The sequence below is a fragment of the Camelus ferus genome, chromosome 7 (assembly GCF_009834535.1).
Source record: "Camelus ferus isolate YT-003-E chromosome 7, BCGSAC_Cfer_1.0, whole genome shotgun sequence".
NCBI classification, from domain to species: Eukaryota; Metazoa; Chordata; class Mammalia; order Artiodactyla; family Camelidae; genus Camelus; species Camelus ferus.
Window position 1 is genome coordinate 4,957,949 of NC_045702.1, and position 21,422 is coordinate 4,979,370.

At 52.5% G+C, this 21,422-nt stretch overlaps 1 protein-coding gene and 1 long non-coding RNA gene across 10 annotated transcripts in view; both read left to right on the forward strand.

Moving 5' to 3' along the window:
• The window catches only part of PRKAG2 (protein kinase AMP-activated non-catalytic subunit gamma 2), a 240,974-nt gene that overhangs the window by 102,508 nt on the left and 117,044 nt on the right, over positions 1-21,422 (forward strand). For 2 of the 9 annotated variants that reach the window (XR_004321213.1, XR_004321212.1), the window contains exon 1: positions 3,775-4,331. The exons of 6 other annotated variants lie outside the window; for them this stretch is intronic. The gene's annotated coding sequence lies outside the window, so the exon portion shown is untranslated. Of the gene's footprint in view, positions 1-3,774; positions 4,332-21,422 lie in introns of those variants that run through there. One more of the 9 variants, XR_004321215.1, reaches the window with a different exon arrangement.
• On the forward strand, positions 4,338-16,638 carry LOC116664781. Its single transcript, XR_004321222.1, has 3 exons — positions 4,338-4,591; positions 5,692-7,461; positions 10,520-16,638. It is a non-coding gene; the product is annotated as an uncharacterized LOC116664781 (long non-coding RNA).

Consider the following 21,422-nt stretch of genomic DNA (forward strand, 5'->3'; position numbering starts at 1 on the left):
ATCAGCTGGTGGAAACCGCGAAGAAGGGACAGGTTAGTGCCCCTGAGAGTGGCCACCGCTCCCCAGCCCATTGGCCAGACGTGCTGAAGGAAGTGTCCTCGGTCACCCCACCTGCAGCATGAGTGTCACCTCGCCCAGTGCCTCCGCATACATCTCAATTGTGCAATCAAAGGTGTTGTCCCAAGTTAAAGAATGTCCGGCATGTGTGACTCAAACGGGGAGACCCCAGGGGTAGCAGAGCCAATTGGAAACTTTTCAGGAACTTTGCAAGCCCATCCATGCCACGTTAGAGCCCTGAAGTGGACCAGGGTTGGAGTATTTGCACCACGCAAAGGCGCAGACCCTACAAATCAGCCCTCCCTGTCCCTGCCTCCCGGGGAGCTGCCTGTTGGACATTTTCCAGCATGTCGCTGCGTCTACACTTCTGCAGTCCAGTGACACCACGGCAGCCTTCTTCTCTGCTCTTGGGTAAACATTTCGAGTGAGGCCAAAAGTACATGTTGATGAAGTTGGGGTCTCTTTAGGGACTTGCACTCACTGTCAAGGTCGTTGTGTTTGTAAGTCTCGTGGCTTGTCTTAAAGCTGCACTTCCTCCCCCTCCACCAACTCCTTCCACCCAAAGCTTCCCAGGATCCATCCAGTGGGACAGGGAACAATTTTGGGCCCAAAACAACTTTTTGCTCAGTTAGGCCAACTCTACCATCTCCTTTCAGAATATTCTGCTACCAGCTCAGTAACAACCGTGACGCTGAATGACCTGGATAATTCTTTTCTTCTCTCTGCCTGAGTGGCCGTGTCCTTACTCCCCTCTACAAAGGCGCCAGGTGTTCCTATTAAGCAAATTCACAGAGCAAGGAGCCCAGAGCTGTGAGCTCTGGCCCGCAGGGTGGAGTTGACAAGAGTGTCTTCCTACTTCTGTTCTCAGAAACCAGGACGTGGCCTTAGGGGAGGCAAGCAGATCTGCTTTGTTTTTCGTTTTTACTGGAGTATAGTTGATTTACAATGTTGTGTTAGTTTCTGGTGTGTGGCACAGTAATTCAGCTCTACATACATACACATATATGCACTTTGTCATACTCCTTTTCTTTACAGGTTGTTACAGGCTGTTGAATGTAGCTCCCTGAGCTATACAGTAGGACCTTGTTGTTTCTCTAGTTTATATATAGTAGTCTGTATCTGCTAATCCCAGACTCCTCATTTATTCCCCCGGTTTCCCCTTTGGTAACCATAGTCTGTGAGTCTGTTTGTGTTTCCAAAGCACGATGCATTCCCTCTTCAAGTCACAACCTCCGGCATGGTGGGTCTGTGTCCCAAAGTGGACCGCGAGGGGAGTCAAGACTCCCGAACATGGTTCTTCCCTCTCTTGCCTTTAAATTCCATAGCCCGAAGATCAAAAATTACAAGTGAGAATGGAGGGAGAAACTTTTCAAATCACTCCAGTCATAATGGCTCTCTAGCATCCTGTCGGAGTCAACATAGGGCGTTGCCCACACCCTTGTCTCACTGTCAGTAAGTTTTTCTGTGCATGGGGTGGGAAAATGTAAATTTTGGAATCGAATGAATGAGGGTTCAAGTCCAAGTCCTCCCAGCTGGTTAGCTGTGTGATTCTGGTCAAGCTACTTACCTGCCTTTCAGTCATTCAACTTTAAATAAAACGGCATTAATACCACCTGTCCCATAGGTTTGAGGGAAGGATGAAATAAAATAATCCTTGTGAGGTGATCAGCACTGCAGCTGGCATATGGTAGGCACTCAACAAATGGGACTTACTATTCTACTAATTAAAATATAGTTCTTATGGACAAGAATGTCTTCAAATTATTCGTAGCACTAATCCTCTCCATCAACAAGTGTCCTGTACATTTGACAGAGGTTTAATAGCTCCTCGATGAGTGATTGACCATATGAACTACGTACAGAACTGGCAGACAAGCCTAAGTTGCTGTTTATTTCTCATAGGAATTTAAACTTACTCACTTTTAGTTGCTAAACTTTGAAATGTTACCTCTTTCCACCTACTTCATCATATAGTACAAGAATATTGCATTGGCTTAGGCAAAAATCCTTCATTCTTCCTTTTAATCAAATCTGGCCCTTTCTTACTGGAATGCTTGCTTAGTGATCTCTCCTAAATAAATTCTGCTTTATTTTAACTTATTTTATTTAATTTATTCTTTTCATTGAAGTATAGTTGACTTACAATGTTGTGTTAGTTTCTGGTGTACAGCATAGTGATTCAGTTACACACACATATATATACTTTTTCATGTTCTTTTCCACTGTAGGTTATTACAAGGTACTGAATACAGTTCCTGTGCTGTACCGGAGGACCTCGTTGTCTCTCTATTTTATATATAGTAGTTTGTATCTGCTAATCCCAAATTCCTACTTTATCTTATTTTTAAATCAGGAGAACATTTCCGTTTCTGTTAAGAGCTGAATTGATTTTTTTAAAAAAGGAAATCGAAATGTGAAACTCCAAAACCTACCTCCTTGGTCTTTTTCAGAGCCTAACCACAGTAAGTGTGGGCTACCATATTTAACACAGATACAATCCACCAGTCTATTGCAGGACCCAACTGGAGGTGGGTTTTGTGACTTGTTTTGGAAAACTAGGTTCTCCTACAGGTGCAGTGTTGGCTAGGCCTCTCTCCTTTTCTCTGAACCCTCCAACCCTCAAGGCCAACTCAAGCTTTCCTTTCCAAGCAGGGCCATGTGGTCACCTCTCCATCCATTTGTGCTGATGACACTTGTCCATTCTGGCCACTTGCCATCACACAAGTGATGCTGATCACACATAGCTGTTTTATGAAGTTAGTATTATAACATGTATGTAAATTTACCTTTCTCTCTCCAAGTTGTTTCCAAATTCCTTGAGGGTAAGACCTATTTTGTTCGTTCCTGTGTCCTTGCTACAAAGATTTGGTCACTGTGTCTCTGTCAGTCCCACCAGGCAGGAAAAGCCATGGCAAACAACCATGAGAGGTTCAGCCTTCTGGAAGTAGACTAACTCCTAACATGAGCAAGTCTTGTCTCAGTTTAGTGGGGGAAACTGGGGCCCAGAGACCAGAAGTCACTTTCTCAAGGTCACAAAGCTTAGTTAATAGCAGATCTTGCAACTTCCCTTTAGTGAAGATATTAGCGAATGAAATGGAAAGAATTTCCCCTATCTTGTATTTTTAAAGTTTGGTTTTTAGTTGCAAAACACATACAGACTAAAAGTTTTTTGTTCTGTTTTATTAGATCAGGTGTTTGGCTGAGGAGCCAAAGAGATTAGAATTCTGGTCCTGGTTCTGCCACTCGTTACAGGACTTTGGGCAAGTCACTCCCCTGCCTGAGCCTCAGTTTCCCCATCTCATGGAAGAGGGTTGGGCTAGACCTTCTCTAAAATCTCTTTGAGTTCTGTCATTCTACATTTCTTAGCAGGTCCAGGACTCAAATTGGACATTTGCTCAACACCCTTGCATTGAATTCCAGGGACCCCCATGTCCCCTCCTTAAAGGTGGACTTGCTTCTTCTTTCATCTCAAAGAGCAAGGAGCTGAAATAGATCCTGAGGTTTCCAGCCCAGGGACTTGTGGCTTCTCCACAAAGAAGCAGCCGGAGCCTCCTGACCCCGCCGAGCCCTGGAACACATGAATCAAAATAGTTGTGTGATGTCATGTCAAGATGGGAATGTGCTCTGGCCAATTGGTGCCAAGAATTGTCTGGACAGGGTGGTTTCCTTTTACAGTCTTTTTAAAGAGACATCTGCAGATCCGCACATGACTGGCAGGCCTACGCTCCGTTTGCCTAGCTAGTCTTCCCTCCCTTTTTAATTGTAAGGAGGAAAGAGCCCTGAGAGTCTGAGTGCGTGGCTGACCTTAGCTGCATAAACAAACCCACAGCAAGGCTCTGCCTGTGCTTCCGGCAGCCTCTTGCCTACTTAAGGGCAGCGGCTGCTCCCACTGCAGCGGCCGGAGGTGCAGACCGGGAGGACGCTCCGTGGGAGGAGGCACCGCTGCGTGTCCCGTGGCTGCTGGTCCCGGGGGTGACCCATCCTGCCGTAGCACGAGGCCACGGGGCGGACGCCTGGACTCCCGGGCTGTGGCCGGAGCTCTTGGTGGCCGAGGCTGCCGGGCGCCCCACACCTGCCGGCCGATGCGGTGCGTCTCCCGGCCCGCGGCCACCTGCGGCTGACACCGGTTCCGTGCATCCTGCTATGTTCACCTGCGCCGCTCCTGTGGCCACGGCTCCTCATGAAGCGGTTCGGCAGCCTCAGGGGAAACAAGAAGCACAAGGACCCAAACCGCAGCACCGCGAGGCGGCAGTCAGAGCCCCATGGCCTGTTCGGTAGGATGCTGCCCTCTGCCCGGTTGTCTGCTGGTCCCCACGTGTGTGTGTGTGTGCGTGTGTGTGTGTGTGTGTGTGTTACAGCCTCCCAGGTGACAGCTGTGTGCTGCCTCTTCCTTCTAGCTGTGGCTGTGATGCTTGGGCAGTAGTTGGAGGAATGATGAGTGTGTCCTTGGTGGTGGTGGTGCTGCTGTCATAATCACCCAGCGTTACTTTTTCTGAGGCCATTTTCTCTCTCTCACCCACCCTGGCCTGATGAGGTTAGTAATCAACTGGATTGTCATTCATTTAGGCAAAACCAGCGGCGTGGGGAAAAGCAAGGATGGATGGGAACTGTTAGGGGCTGTTAAGAATGAGATGTAGAGAAAACTAGTGGTGGGGGGTCAGGGAGGAGGCATTCTCCGCAGCCTTTGCCCCGGGGCTGCATGATCAGGCAGATCAAGGGTCAAGGTGGGGGGAGCAGTGAGCGCCTGCCGGGCGTGTGTCCCTGGAGGGAAACTTGCTTTGTGGTCTCCCTGGCCTCTGGGACCTTCTACAGTTTCTCCCCTGCAGGGGGTTGGGACTATTGTGGCTGTAATGTGGGGTGAGGCGTCTGTGAATCATACTTCCAGTGACCTGTGGATTAGGGGGGTGCCCCTGTCTAGCTGGAGTCAGGCAGGTAGATTCCAAAGCACTGAGCTTCCTGGGGGCCTAGCCAAGGCCTGCCCAGGCCTAGTTGGTGGTAGGCTTCATTGTGTTAACAAAGTTGGCCCGTCCCTGGGCGGTGCTGCTCGTGTGCCATGGGGCATTTCTGAAGGCTCCATTGTATGACAGAACCACAGGGCCCCCTCACACAACCCAGCGGTAGCAAAGATGGGGAAAGCTGATGGGTGTGTGAAATTGTATCCCTTGAGTAGAATGTGACATGGTAAGTGGCAAAAAAAAAAAAACCAAAACACTCACCATATGTAGTAGGGAAATGATTTTAGCAAAACATCTGAGCAGTACCTGATAACTGGAATAGAGGCAGACCTCATTTTATTGTGTTTTTAACAAATTGAGGGTTTGGGGCAACCCTGTGTTCTCAGATGATGATTAGCACTTTTTGGCAGTAAAGCATTTTTTAAATTAAGGTATGTGCATTGTTTTTAAGACACAATGCAGTTGCGCGCTTAGCAGACATTATATGTAAACATGACTTTAGATGCACAGGGAAACTGAAAAATTCAAGCAGCATGCTTTATCGCAATGTTTGCTTTTTTGCGATGGTTGGACCTGAACCCGCAACGCCTCCGAGGTCTGTCTGTAGCAAGACAAGAAAAAGATAAATGTAAAACTTGCCTACGTCTCTTGCTAAATCCAGTTTAACCAATTACTTCAGGACAGCCTCTAGCGGCCCGAGTGAGACACTGACGACCCTCGGGAGGACAAGCAGAGGAGACAGCAGCTCGGAACTCAGGGAGTTTTCAGTCTTGTGAAGGACTAGAGAGGAGTACCCAACCGCGTGGCGTGCACAGATGAGTTTGTGTAGGAGCACGATGCCTCGTCCCGGCCGACCAGGGGGCCGGGGTGGGGGTTGATGACAGACATCCTGGACTTGATTCACAGACATGGTTTAAAAAGAAGACGCTTATTTTAAATAATAAAGTAATCAACATTCATTTACTATAGAATTAAATCTAAACCTATGATTTAACTAAAAGTCTGGTTTTGCTAATGGGGATGGGCAAGCCCATTATTAAAAGCCTATTATTTGCCAGACAGTGGTTTCTCCCCTTGTATTTAAAATTTGGCTGTCATCCTGTCTCCTGTGCTTCTGAGATCAAAAATAATATTTGCATGTCGACTAGGTTTCACAAGTGCTCACATGCAAATATCAGCTCTGACCACAGGGTCAAGAAAACCAGGGCTCCATCCAGAACCTTCCTCTGGGATTTGGGAAGCAGCCCAGGTATCCAGGTTGATGCTGGGTCGTGGTTCTCCTTTTGTGGGAGTCCCAGTGTGAGAGGGGCCAAGAGCAGGGCCCCGTGGCCCCTCAGTCAGTGCCGGGCGTGGATCCGCTGAATGAAGGAAGAACGGTCAGGGATCAGGGTCCATGCATTCTCCCAACTCCCTGCCTTCCATTTAAACCTTACCCACCATCAGACCCATTTTAACCATCCCTCACCAAAGCCATCCCAACTGCCTATTCAGTGTCCTCTGGGCTTCTTGGGGATGGGGACCTTGTTCCAAAAGGAGTGTTCCATCCAACCTTCTAACCCTGACACCTCGAAGCATCACAGGGTCTTACTGTAGAATTGCCAATTATGGGGTAGATCGAAAAGGTGCCCCTCCGAGGTTATTTCTGGTTCTCCAGCAAGCATTGTTCCAGGGTTGTTTTTTGTTTTTTGTTTTTTGTTTTTTGTTTTAATTCCCTTCCAGCCGCTCCCTCTCCTTCCTACAGTTATTCCTGCTGCCAAAAGAATTTCAGAGGAGACCTCTTCCTGCCCCTAAGAAAAGTTTTCATAAGGGCTGTGAAAATGTCTGTCTTTTACTTATCCTTCATCTTCTGCAAATCAAGGGTCCTTAGGTTGTCGGTGTGATTCCATGTGCTCCGGCTGCTTCTCTGTCCGTCTCTTCCAGGAATCTCGCACTGTGTCCTCTGCTCCCATCGAAGGTGGAGCCATTCCTCACGGAACAAGGTGCACTATGTTTCATCAGCTGGTTTCCCTGCAGTCCCTTAGGTCAAGAAGCACATCTTTGTTAGACGCATTTGCGCACACACAGGTGTCCCCATAGCCTCTTTTTTGGAGGGGGAGGTTGTTAGGTTTATCTATTTTTTATTCATTTATTTATTTTTTAAATGAAGGTACTGGGGATTGAAGCCAAGACCTCACACATGCTAAGCAGGCACTCTACCACTGGGCTATCTCCCTCCATAACCTCTTGATCAGCCAGGACAACCGAAAAAGAGAATTAAGGCCGGGCAGTTACCAAGTCTACCTGTGTTTGCCTGTGGCTGGCATTTTCATCTGGAAGTCCGTGGCTCTGGCTGGAATTTTGAGCATTTCAAGCCTTGTGATAAAATGTCCTTGAAAGCTGTAATTCATGAAAAGCTCTTTCCTTTCCGCCCCAGAGTTTGGCGCCTGCCGGGCTCCCCCTGCAAAGCTAGGTAAGTGTGACCTGCCACGGGTTTTCTTGCTCCCTGAGATAAACAAGAGATGCTTTTGACTTAAGTCTTTCCTTTCTCAGCCGCTTTGGTCAACAGAAATGTAGAGATGCAAAGAGCATGTGGTAATAGTAATAAAAATGTAAGAGGAAGATTAGGAAAGGATTTGGCTAATCAGATAAACGAGAATTGACTGTAGCAACCTTTCTACCCTCTGAAATTAGAGGCGACTTTGTAACAAAAGTGATCAGAGTCTTAAGAAATCCCTTCTGAGGACTACACTAGAGCCAAGAAGCCCCCAGGTGCATCAGGAGGCTGGCACTCTGTCCCTGTGCCACTGGGGTTGGGGTGACACTGGGGACCAGAACCTCTGGTGAGTCTCTTTGCATCCAGCCTCCTTGGGATGAATGTACAATTACTTCTGGAACAAAACTCCAGAGTTCCTTGTGCCCAGGTACACTTGTCACCCCAACACTGCCTGTCCCAGCTCTCTTGTCCCCTCTTAACACCAGCAGAGCCCTCGGCTGGCTGTGCGGCTGGGGAAGAATTGACCATTCTTTGCCTCAAGCAGTGGTCAAGGCTGTTGTCCACCCTGCCTCCCCGACTATGTCCCCCCTCCGTGGTCCTCTGCTCCCTACCTGTCCCCTCACGGTCTTCATGCTGCTTCTGAATGTCCACCTGCCCACCTGGCTCCTGGAGCCCAGATTAGGGTTGACTTGAAAGATCTCAATATTCGTTATATTCCTTCAGTCACTCGTGTGAATATATGCATTTAGCCTTTTTTTTTTTTTTTTTTTTTTTTTTTGGTGGGAGGAGGTTATTAGGTTTATTTATTTATCCTTGGAGGAGATGCTGGGGATTGAACCTAGCCAAGTGTGCCAAGCAGGTGCTCTACCACTTGAGCTATACCCTCCCCACAGTTAGCTTTTTATGATGGAAATGTTCAAGCATACGAAGAAGTAGGGAGAATGGGGTAACGGTGCTCATCTCCAGGCTCGGCAGTGATCTGCCGCCCACATGCATCTGAGCTGCTGCTCTGTGCCAGCCCTGAGGACGCAGGCCGGGCGGGCGGGGGCGCTGTGGAGGAAGAGACCAGACGAGGGTCCACCAGACAGGCAGAGGGCTTCTCTGCTTGGACTTGAGTGACAGGAGGGAGTGTGGGCCATGCAGACACCCGTGGTAGGTCTTCCAGAGAGACGGAAGGCCCAGGCCCTGTGGAGAGAGACTCCTGATGTGGTCCAGGAGCACTGAGAGGCGAGGGCTTGACGGCAGGAAGAAGAGCTAAGCACTCAGTCGGGGACACAGTGGGAGGGGGACGCAGAGGCCGGCTTACTCACCGTCTTGTGGGCGTAGGGCGGATGTGGATTGTTCCTGCGTGAGATGAAGCCCCTGGGGCTCCTGGGACGAGCACTGCTGGGCTCTGAAGGCTGGGGCCGTGCCCAAGGCCACAGCATGGTGAGGACAGCACTGTCACTAGAGCCGGGGCCCCCTGGCCTCTCGGCCCACCCAGAACTGCCCAGGCCTGGCGCCTGTTCTCTCTGCTGGTCAGTGCAACACCAAAGACCCCTGGACATGTGGCATCTCATTTGCAAGGTGGGGGCGGATTTCAGACTCTGTGAAGTCGGTGGTGGAGGCGTTTGGGATTAGTGGAGAGCGTTCCCCGTGCTCCTGGGAGAGGCACACAGTTCAGGAACGGTCATTAGGGCTAGAAATCAAATGCAGCCTGGCTCACCACCCCACGTCCATCCCACCCTAAGCCAAGCTGGAAGGGCTCATCCTTCCTCCGCCCGGGTTTCCTCTACGTGGCCGTCACCACATGCTGCGTGGCTGGCCCTGGACCAGCCCCCGCAGACAACAGGTGGAAGGAGGGGCCCAGGCAAGGGCTTCCCGGGGAAGATCTCAGTTAAGCACTTGCGGATTCGTCCTCTCCCAAAGGACGCCCTGGATCGCCAGTGAGTCAGCTAGCCACCACCTGACGGGCAGGCGGCAGAGCGGCTGGGCTGTGCGTGTCTTGGCTGATAACTCACCGCTCTGTGCCTCAGCCCCCAACCTGTGCTCCGACGCCCCAAGGGCGGAGGTGAGGATGGAGGGGACGGTGGTAGCTGGGGCTGTCCCTCTTGGTGCCCATTCCCTTTCCCGCCCCCAGCAGAATAGACTAGGAATGTTCTAGCAACAAGGCCCAGTGGTGATGGAGACAGTCAGTGAAGCTGACTGTGGGCTGCATGGAAGAGGCGTGGTTTTAGAATTTCCTTCCTCTGGGGAGTCCCAGTTGTGGGCGGAGAAGCTTGATACTGGACACGTGATTCCGGGACTGAGCGTGTCTGAAAGTGTCTGAAGACAGTGGGTCACGATCGCAGAGCCTGGTGGAAGGAATAGAGAAGTGAGGGAGAGCGAAGACTGGTGGGGGGGGGGGGTGTCCTCACACAGGGACCCTGATGGTAATGGAGATGCCTCAGGTGCTCGGGGGCTCGGGAACCTCAGAGGAAGTGGGTTTAGGATGAGCTTGTTTGAGTGATTTCAGCAGGCTCTGGGGTCTCCAGGGGCCTGATGTTCCCCGCCGGCCAAGGCACTTCCCGTATACTGCGGCGCTTGGCCCTGGCACTGCTGACCCCACAGGTGTCCTGACGGTGACGGTGGCCCAGGGTGTAACCCCCAGGAGGCAGCGTGTCCCCTCGCAGTGAGGCCCCTGGTCAGGCCTGGGCGTGGCCTGTGGAGTCCGGGGCGAACGGCGCCCCCAGAGCCGCACAACGCTGGGCGGGAGGGCTTGCGGCAAAGCCAGGCTGGCGGGTGGGGACACAGAGGCCACCTGGGGCTCCCGGGCCAAGAACACCACTCAAAAGTTAGAGGTGGACGGCTCAGGGCAGATTCAGAGGGAGTTCTGGCGGCTCAAATAAAGATGCTTTGCTGAAAGAGGTAACACAAATCAGCTAACGCTGGTGATTTCACAGACGCACAGCAAATAGGTGATGAAAGCAGCAGGGCTCAGCTCACCCTGCGTCCCACCTTCCTCTTGCTTCCCTGTCTGTAATCCAAATCCCAGAGCCACGTCCCTTCCTCCCAGGAACATCCAGCTTTGCTGCGGAGGCCGGGCTGAAACGAGCAGAGATCAAGACCCTGGCGGCTGAATTCGAGCCCCCGACCTCAGGCTGGTGATCTTCCTCCGTGCTCGGCTCCCGGGGAACCAGAGGCCTGGGGACATCATTCCAGTACAGGTGCACTTCAGCAAAGGGCTTCTGAGAAATTCTCTCTTAGTCAGAATCAGATGCATAGTTCCCTTGAAGCCTTTCTGTTGACGAATACTTTACTGTGTATGTATTCGGAAACCTTTTCGCGTCTGCCTGTGCAGAGAAGGAGAAAGGAAGAGGCCTGGTAGAGACCATGCTCGGGAGGTGCACTTTTAAATGTTGATTTTCTTGTTATTCAGGGGCGGTGAGGCCAACAGTTCAGGAGAGGACGGCCCCTGAACAGGCAGTGTGTTACACCCAGTTCCCAAGAGGAGGGGGCCCAGCCGGCCCCGCAGGGACGCCCCAGGGCCGTCAGGCGCAGGAGGAGTGAGGGGAGGGCGTGGGCAGGAGCCTTTGCTGTGGTTTGCATGGGAAAGGCAGGACCAGGCGGAGCGCGTGGGGTTAGGGGGGCCCCTGGGACGAGCAGGTGGGAACAGCGCTTCCTGAAGTGTAAGGACCTGCTGGACGAGTTTGCGTCCCTGTCCGGGCTCGGGATCGGTCTGTTTGCAGGTGGAAGGCACAGTCTCTCTAAGAACCAGCCAAGCCTGGAGGGGCGGGCTCTCCCCAGTCAGGAGGCCCCAGGTGCCAGAACTCGGAGAACACAGACAGTAAGACAGTGAAGTCAGTACAAGATGATCCACCCACAGGCCCCACTTGCTCTCTTTACCTTTAACTTCCAAGTGTTTCCAGTTCCACTGGGGGGCAGTCTGCCTGCCTTGAGAGCCCCTCCCCTGGCACGGAGGGGTGGCAGGAGGGGCTGACATCCCCAAGCCCAGCCACCCGGGACTCCAGGCCTTACCCGCCCAGCAGCTCACGCACCTGAGTGTGATGGGTTGTCTGCTCCTGAGGGGTCTCCTTCAGGTCCCGCATCCCATCTCCAGGCCACGGAAAATGCCTTGTGAGTGACCACAGACCAGCCCACGGGGTGCATGGAGTCTGGGACTCGCCTCGTCATGGCCTTATTCCTGGATGGAAGTGGCAGGAGGGGTGGCTAGACCAACACGAGGGCCCATCAGGACGCGGCATCACCTGTGGGCCCTCGGGAGGCGCACAAGTCACTCCCCATCAAGGCTTCCTTGGAGTCAGAGCTCCACTCACCGTCCCGACCCCCGCTAGGCCTGGCCCCCGCAGCCCTGTCTGTCCTCTCTCCCTGGTTCTCCACCCGCCTCAGCCTCAGACCTGAACCTCATGGGCTCGTGGTCCCCGCCTCCTGCTCTGTCTCTGTGGCTCTCTTTAATGAAGCCACTGAACCCATCTGTTAAGCTCCCACCTTGGGGTGTGGGTCTAGCTGCTGGGGCTACAGTGATGAACCATGTAGATGCTGAGAAAACACACATAAGTAGAATTAAAAGGTATGACAAAATATTCAAGAGTAAATAGCAACTTTGTCCGAAGGATCTGCTTTCGACGGGCAGGATGGGGGTCAGTGAGGAAGAAGGCTGCTCTGGACAAGATCAGGCCCTGGAGGGCGAGATCGCCAGTCAGCAGGGAGGGGAGAAGCCGTATGGGAAGGTCTGGGGCAGGCCTGGCCTGGCTCATGGAGGGACCTAAAGGGGATCCCAGGGCCTGGGGGGCTCACAGCTGTTTCCAGTGCCTGGAAGTCATCCTTAGGGGTTCAATACATCATGCCTCGTGGATGTTCAGGGAAGGTTTTGGCCACTCTTATTCCTGTTCCTCCTCTTCCTCAGTAACAGGACTCCAGTTTCCTTTCGTGGCAATGCGTATGGCTCAACAGGGCGTGTGACAGACTTATTCAGTGAGCTATCCTGGGAGTGTTGTTTACCCTTAGGGGAAAGACTCTTAAAAAGGGGAAGAGGTGAATCCCCCTTTGTTCCTTTTACCATTTCCCCTGCCCTGGGTGTAGATGTGATGGTTGATGCTCTGGCAGCCATCTTGGATGCTGGGAGGGAAGGCACAGAATGAGGTTAGTGGAGAGTAAAAATTGAAGCCTGGGTTAACATTATGAAGCTGCCACAGTAGCTCTGGACTGCCTTTCAGGTATCTTTTGTGTGAAAGAAGAAAAAATATTTCTCACTTAAACCACTGTTATTTTGGATTTTTCTGTTAAACGAGGACAAGCTTAGCCCCAACTGACATAGCGTAACATGAAGCTGGACCCGTCCCAGGCACTCAGTAGTTAGTTGAGGACTGAGCGAGGGATCTGTGAGCGTCTCCGTGTATAGGTGTCGCTCCTTCAAACCGAAGATACCAAGACACAGGTGGGTGAGGGCTGCCCAGACTAGGATGAGGGTCCTGTCTCTGAGATCATCCCACCCACCTCTGTCCAGCTCCCTCCTCCCTAGAGCTCTGTGTTCACGATAATGCAAGCAGACTCAGTTTAAGAAAACTCTGATATTCTCAATTTAGACTAAAAACATTAAGCCTGTGGATGCTTTCTACCAATAGATCGTTTTCTTGAAATTGCTGTGTCTCTTCATGTGGATTTGAAAATATGACTTAGTCTGAGAGAGATGGATGTGCTGTTTCAGCCAAGGGTGTGAAGGCAAACTTCACATCCACTTTTTGGAAGTAGACTGTGAAGTCTGGACTCTGTGCTAACTTTTCAAAAACATTATTACAGTTAATCACAGACATTTTTTTCTTTCCAGTTTTGCTGAGCTAAAACTGACATACAGCACTATACACGTTTAAGGCGTACACCATAATGACTCGATGTACGTACGTCTTGAAGTGATGACCACAGTAAGCTTAGTGAGCATTCCTCATCACATAGAAACAGAATAAAAGGAAGACACTTTTCTCTTGTGGTGAAAACTCCTAGATTTACTCCCCTAAGGGCTCTCATGTGTAGCACACAGCAGGTGTTCGTCGTGTTAATCGTGCTGTGCACTGCGTCGCTAGTACTTGTGTGTCTCATAACCGGAGGTTTGTACATTCGACCACCTTCATCCAGTTCCCTCACCCCACCCCCTGCCTCTAGTAACCATAACTCTGATCTCTTTTTCTATGAGTTTATGTGTTTTTGAAGTATAATAGGCCTACAACACTGTGTTAATTCCTGGTGTACAGTGATTCACTATTTCCGTACACTTCAAAGTGATCACCACTGGACCACCTGGGCCTCGATGTTCCTTTCCAGGGTGTGTATCTGGTGCACATCACCGGATAAGCCAGACACCAGCAAGTTAGTCCATCTGATAAGTGTGTTTATTGTACGTGTGTCATGCTGGCGCTGAGAACGACGTGGACACACGGGGTGGCGCAGCAGCTCTCTGTGTGCACGGGGGGAGGAGCACTTGCTGGAGAGAGGCCCCAGGACGGGCGCTGGTGCCAAATGCTCTGGGGTTCGGGTGAGAGTTGGGGTGGCGTCTGCTCTGGACCCAGGGGTGAGGCTGGATTGGTGGAGACGTGGCGGGGGAGGGAAGTCAAGGAAGAGTCTAGAAAGAGAAGATGGGGCCAGGTTTTAGAAAACTTAGAATGCCAGGCTGGAGGGGGAACAGTGAGCTGGGACTCCTGGTGGTGTGGGCAGGGAGCGTGTTGGGGGGAGGGCCTGTGAGGGAGCTGGTGAGCTGGAGGCTTCACCAAGGGGAGCTGGTTCTGCAAGGGCAGAGCCTCCCTCCCAAGGCTTCAGCCGCAGCTTCCCCCAGCATCCCTCGGTTGGGGGGCTGCAGGGGTGTCAAGCCCCGAGGCAGCCCCCTCACCTCCCTGTGATCACCTGTTGTCAGCCCTGTGCCTCTGAGCCTGGTGTTGTCCAGGCCAGGTGTCCCCCAGCGCTGGCCAGGTGTGGGCCCGGATCACCAGACTTGAGAAACAGACCTGAGAGGCCAGAGGCTGTCATAGGACCAGGAGAAAGAGGAAGGCCAAGTTGAGGGGCGGGGGTCTGTGGCCAGGGAGTGGGAGGACCTTGAAAGTTGGCCTGGGTGGTTGGGACATCACCGTTAGGTATCAATGCTGATGTCACATGCATGGCTTCCTGCACATTTGATGTTCGATGATTCTCTTAGGGCAGGTAGAGTAAATGGTGGAGGTGGGGGAACTGAGGCCCAGAGAGGCTGAGAGAGGTGGCAGTCACAGGTAGCAACTTGCTGAAGAAGAGATGAGTGTCCAGCGCCTCCACCGCCTCCAGGCAGTGCAGGGCCCTGGTGTCCACAGGGCTTCCTGCTACTGGGCGCGTGTGGGGTGGCCATGCTCTCCCTCCCTCTCTTGCAGTAGCATCAAGGCATCCCCCTCCAGGCCGCAGCCTTCAGCACACTCGCTGCTGCCCTGGCTGGCTGTGACCCGCAGGGGACACTGCGTGAGACGTCCCCTGTCCTCCCTGCTTCTCACTTCTGATCACAGAATAGTCAAAGCTGATTGAAAGGGACAACAGACGTGGCCGAGCCTAGAGGTGGCCTCTAAGCAGCTGTGGCCATGACCCTGAAGTACCAGAGAGGTGAGTGCTGTGCCTTCAGGCCGGCACCTGTGGGCCAGGCATCCTGGGGTGCGCTGAGCCTGGGTGATTGCCCTCCCCTCCATGACTCTTCTAGGGTCTTCGTTCTCGGGGTCTCCTGCTGCACCAGCCTCTGTCCTCCAGGCTCATCCCCCAGCAGGGCCCTGTGGCAGTGGACGAGCACTTGGAGTCCACCCGCCCTGATGACCACGTCTGGGCGCTTCTGCCTCTGGACTTGCTGCAGACACGTGGGTGGGTGCACCCCTCCTGGCAGGTCCCTGCTACCAGGGACAGATGGATCTACCTCAGACTCCTCCAGCGCCTTTTGTCGCCACCTTGTTGATTCCTGACTAACAGCTCAGCACTAACATTCAACTTGCAAAACCTTGTTAATGTAAATTTTACTAAGGTGGAAGCTTACCAAAATGCATACAAATCGTAGGTGGTGAATTTGCACAATTTGAACATACTCGTATGACCGACATGCAGATTGAGAAACAGATCACAGCACCCCCAGAGCCCTCTCCCAGGTCCCCTAAGCCCCTTCCCCTCCAGATTAGCGTTGTCTGGTTCTGAACTCTGTATGAGTTATATGAGACGCAGCCCTGCCGACGCTGTGGCTGAAGTTCACCCCCTTCATTGCTGGCTCCACATCGACCACACCCACTCCGTCCACCCAGCTGCGGGGGGCACCGCGGGTCTCACGTCTGGGGCTCTGACAGTTCCCGGGGCTGCTGTGAACGTTCTTGCACACCCTAATGCGTTTCTGTCGGACACATCACGGGTCTGCTGATCGGAGGGGACGCCTGCGTGCAGGGAGAGGTTGCGGCGTTAGCTGATGGGTGTGCCCCACCGCCCAGGCTGCTCTGTGAGCAGGTGCCACGGCTCTGTTTCCCGGTGCTCCTAACCTAGTGCCTTGTGCTGCACAGCCTGCTTCCTTCTGCCCATCGCCCGGCTCTGCACAAATGCAGGTGTTCTTCCTCACCTGGTAGCATCTCCCAGGAAGCCCCCCAGGATCCTCTGAAGGGCAGTGCCCAGCGTCCCAGTGTCCTGATTTGCTTCCCCACTAGCCAGGACTCAGGCTCAGCCTGTCAGCTGCAAACGGCGAGGACAGCAGACGGGGACTCAGTGAATCAGGGGAGGAGCTCGGTTCTCTAAGGCTGCATTCTTCCTGGGGCTCGGCCTTTGGGATTTATTTATGAGGGGGAACTGTAGCAGGACCTGGTTTGTAACCACCAGCTGTCGCTATAGCAACTCCTCACTTACAGCACTAAAAATAGAACATCTTCATCCCTGGAATAGAAAAATCAAAGAAAATCAAAGTGGGGGGAGGGCCTATCTGCCCAGCTGTGTGTTCCCGGACTGATTTTGAGGTGCAGCTTCTTGGGCCTCTTTAACTGGCCACCTAAGAGCAGAATGGGCTTGGGTGGGATGGCGCGTCAGCGCGGCAGGCACTCTCCAAGCTGCAGGGACCCCGAGTCTCCCCTGCTCCAACCCCATCTGTCTTCTCCTTCATAGGCTGAACCACAGAATGTAATACTTCACTATAAAGTCATTTCATTTGGGCTTTATTCAGTCTCTTAATCTTAAATCTTAAGTCTTCTGTGGGATTGTAAATATTTTTCAAGGTCAAGGACTTAATTAGTAGGGTGGGACGAGAACTCAAAATCCTATTATATGAGAAAGAGTTGAAAGAACTGGTAGTGTTGGCGTGGGCAGGCGTGAGCTTGGGGCCAGGTGGGAACGGTCTCCAGAAATCTGAAGGCCGGTCCTAAGTGAGGAGGGGTCCTCCTGCCCTGCGGCCCTCAGCAACGTGGGAGAAGAAACATTCTCCCCCATGAAAATATATGTATTGCTTTTTATTGTGTTTTTAAAATCACAACAGTGACATAACACTTCAAAATGTTTGAAAGCTGGAAAAAGTCCCCTATAATGACAAGCATCCACAGCACACTGACTAGCCTGCGGGTCTCTGAAGAGCCCAGCGGCCTGGAGGTGGCCGCTCTGGGAAGGGGGAGCCCCATGTGGACAGGGCGGGGTGGAAGCCAGCTCCTGCTCTGTCAGCCTAGAGGGGGTGGCCGTCCTCCGAAGGTGGCTGTGCCGACTAGGGTGATGCCCTGACACCCTGCACTGCTCGCTCTCAGCATGGTTTGTTGTTCCCACTGTGGGTATTCCAGCCCTGGGTGTGTTTTTAAACATAAGATGGGAGATTTCCTGAGACGCTCTCTGAGGTCCTGGCTCTGAGGTTCTGGCTGGAGTAGAACCCAGAAGTGGGTGTGAATGAGAACTAAGGCTGAAACGTGGAGTGCACCAGCCAACGGCAGGCAGGGGCCCCTGGGGGTCCTTGGACTCAGCCATTCCTAGGGAGGCCCCCTCTGCTCCAGGGCAGCCCTCACTGCCCGTCAGTGACATACCCATCCCTTTTCTTCATCTTTTGATTGTAGTAAATTATACATAACATAGAATTTACCATTGTAACCATTTTTCCCAGTTGTATGCAACAATTTATTTACTTTTATTTATTTATGTAACTTTTTTATTGAAGTGTAGTTGGTTTACAATGTTGTGTTAGTTCCTGGTGTACAACATAGTGCTTTAATTATATATGTATATATCTTTTCATATTCTTTTTCATCATAGGTCATTTTAACCATTTTTAAGTGTCTAGTTCAGTGGCATTAAGTACATTCACATTGTTGTGCAACCATCATCACTATCCATCTCGAGAACTTTGTCACCTTGCAAAACTGAAACTGTGTCCCCCATTAAACGACTCTCCGTCCCCCCCCCCCCCGCCCCTGGCAGCCGCCGGTCTGCTTGCTGCCCCTGAGACTCTGACGACTCTAGGAACCTCACCTAAGTGGGATCATACAGTAGGTGTGCTTTTGTGGCTGGTGCTGTAGCGTGTGTCAGAGTCCCCTTCCTTCTTAAGACTGAACAGTATTCCCTTGTACGTGGCTGCCACGTTTGCTTACCCATCCATCCATCAGTAGACGTGGTCTCCCGGCCTAGGTGTCAGGCCCTTGGAGGCAGTGATGGGCCCCGCTCCTCCCATCCTGGGACCAGACTCATGTTGTTGGGGAGGGGAGCGAGCCCACTGTGGCCTGGCCCTCCCAGGGTGTGCCATGGGCCCGGGGCAGAGAGGGCCTCGTGACTGCCTGCTGTGTGACGAGGAGGTGCCGAGAGCCTAGGGGCCTCTCTGAGTTGCTTCCAGGTACCAGACCCAGACAGTGTCTGTGGAGGCAGCCACCTGCAGTGTGACCAAACAGGTGAGCAGCTCGATCAAGGTTCAAGTTTTGGCTTTGGGTCCGGACGTCATCCTCTGTACAGTGTCCCTCCCAGAGGCCTCTGCGCGTCTTTATCCTGCTCGAATCAGCCCCTGACGCCTGAGCAGGAATTAGCCTATCGCATAGAGCAACGGAGATGTGTGAGGACTGGTGACTCTGGGTTAGGAAACGCGCGGGGGTCTGGAATACTGGGCCAGGGAGGTGGTCTGAGGGCAAGTTCTTAGAAAAGATGGCAGCAAGGGCCCAGGAAGCCAGGAGGGCTTCTGGGAGGAGGCTGTGGGCCTTGGAGACAGGCCTGGCATTCGTCACAAGTGAGTGAGGACCAGCTTTGCCTTCTGAGGGATTTAAAGGGTTTCCCGGGCCAGGAGGCTTCGCGCAGGTACCTGCGGCCTTTACCAGGGTGAGTGCATTGGCAAAAAGTGATAATTAGACTCTTCAGAGATTACTGGACACTGACTCTAAACTGATGCCACTCCCAGGAGACCCAGAGCCCTGCTGCGGTCCACCCATCCCAGCAGGCGCTCCCAGAAGCAGGAGGGGCTGATGACCCCAGCGTAGAATTTCCCCAGCTCCCTCAGTGGAGGGCGGAAGTCTTTCCTGTCTATGGTCCTCAGTTTCCCTGTTTCTGGAGGCAGAAACTTCAGCAGGGAGGAGGAGGAAGCGGGCTGGGGCTGCCAGAGGCTCAGAAGTGGGGAGCTAGTCAGAGGGTTCAAAGGCATTTGGGGAAGTGAGGAATGTCACTTAATCAGAACCTGCAGGGCCGCGTCTATCTAATCAGTTTGGGTGTGTGTTAGCCGCACATCCAGAATAAGAACGTGCCGGGTGACATGACAGCCCATGAGCGGGGACTGGTGTTGAGCTGTTGGCTGATGGGCAGGCAGGGGTGTAGGCTCTGTGCTCCGGCACGGAGCCCCTAGAGCGGCAGAACCCTGCTGGTTTCAGGAGAAAAGACTGAATTCTACCCTCTTCCACCCTGTTAATGACCAGTATTCCTTTATAAGCCCCCAAGAGGGGCCACTGGGAAGGAGAGGGTACGAGTGACTGAGAACAGATGTTGTCCTGGAGCAGGTGTGATGCCCAGGGGAGGAAAGGAGCCCAAGGGCATCGTGTCCTGGAGTCTGGGGAGGGGCCGTCTGGCAGGGGTGGGGCTGAAGGAGAAGGAGGAACTTTCAAACAGTCCCACAACCTTACAGCTCCGCCCAGCAGAGCCCTTTCAGGCCCCACAGGCCACAGGGAGGGCGCAGCGTTTAGCTTTGCTCAGAGAGAACTCACGTAAGGGACCGTCGCGGGACCCCCAGCTAGGATACGCAGCCTCTGTGCCGCACCCACGGGGGGTTACAGCTCTTAGAGCGGAAGGAATCTCACAGGCCCCCATCCCAGCCTCCTGCTTCCACTGAGGTGAACTGTCATTGCACCTGTTTCACAGGTGAGGCACCTGGGGCGCAGATTATTTGCACATCACCAAGTAGCTAAATGTGCTGGGGGTTCCCAGGCCAACCTTAATCCCTAGAATAATGTTGTTATGGTTAAATACATACACAATTGAATAGCTAATACACATGCATGTTAAAACATTCCAAAAGTACAAAAAGGTATGTGGTAAAAACATAAGCATCCTTCCACCCTGGCCCCCAGCCTCCCGGTTCCTCTGCCCAGAGGCAGCGGTTTTTACTTCATATCCCTCAGGGATCGTCTCTGCACTTCTGAGCTTTTTATTTTTTCATACAAGTGGCCTTGTATTGTACATGCTGCTCTACAACTTGGTTTTAACCCCTTGGCAGTTCACACTGGCACATACGTAAGGAGATGCCCTGTTCCCTTTCGTGGCTGTGTAGTGCTCCATCATGCACAGTCCCTGGGTTGCTGAAATAATCCTCTATTGATGGAGCTGTTCTCAAACCTCGGCTGTAAAAAATGTTGCAACAAATATCGTTGTCCCTACTTTTTTGTGCGTGTGTGTAAATATATCTGTGATTTAAACTCTAGGAGTAAAATCACTGGGTCAAAGAGTGCATGTATTTCTATTTTGATGGCTATTGGAAATTGCCCCATGGAGGTTGTACCACGTCTACTCTCTGAATAAGAGCTCCGTTCCCCCACGTCCTCACTACACACTGAGATCAAAGCTTTATGATCTTTGTCATGGAGATGGTTTCAGAACTGAGCTAAGAGAGAAAACCTTGATGCATGTATTTTTAAGAGAGTGGAAATTTGGGGCATCAGGCCCAATGGGGACACATGGAGGAGAGACCAGTGGGGGCTTAGGGGCCTGAACTTGGGGGGACACTGAGATGTGTCGGAATCGGGGATACAAGAGATAACCAGCTAATCAAAATAGTATGAAAAGCTCACTGCGTTCCAGGCGCTAGGCCTGACTGTAGGAGATACACCAGCAGGAATTTGGAACGTAGGTAAAATTAACATGCAGGGAACAGCAGCCAGCTCCCCGCCAAGTGCTCCAGCCAGCGCTTGAGGAATTCTGCAAGGGCGACAGGTGGGAAGGAATAGTCAAGGCAGGATGCGAGGAGGAGGTGGCCCTTGAGCTGGACCTTTGAAGGGGCAGCAGGGCCAGTCAGCAGACGAGGGAAAGAATTCATAGCCATGGTATGTGTGGTGTTTGTACAGGGTTGTCATGGAGACAAGAGGGACATGAGCCACAGAGGTTCGGTCGGGCCAGACAACAGCTATGAAAGCAGTTGAAGGCAAACACAGTCGCTTGTAAGTGTGTGATGAGGCACTGGCCTGTGGTTGTGGATGCTCCACATCTGTCCACTCCGGACAAACTCAGCTTCTCCTTGGATCTTAGAGACGCCCACCCTGCTGCATGCTGGCCACCAGGGCAGGTCATTCTTGATGCCCCTAGATGGTCGCGGGACCAGTGGCCAAGGGGACATGGAGCATGCAGCACGGTGGTAGCACCACTCCTGGGGGGCCGGCCGGTCACTCTGGGCTCCTGGATGGGAGGGAGTACTCCCGGGAACAAGGTCCAAGGTCACCCCCCAGCCACATGGCCACACTCCATCACTCTGCTGGTCTCTGGTGCCTGCCCTTTCTTCGCTTTGA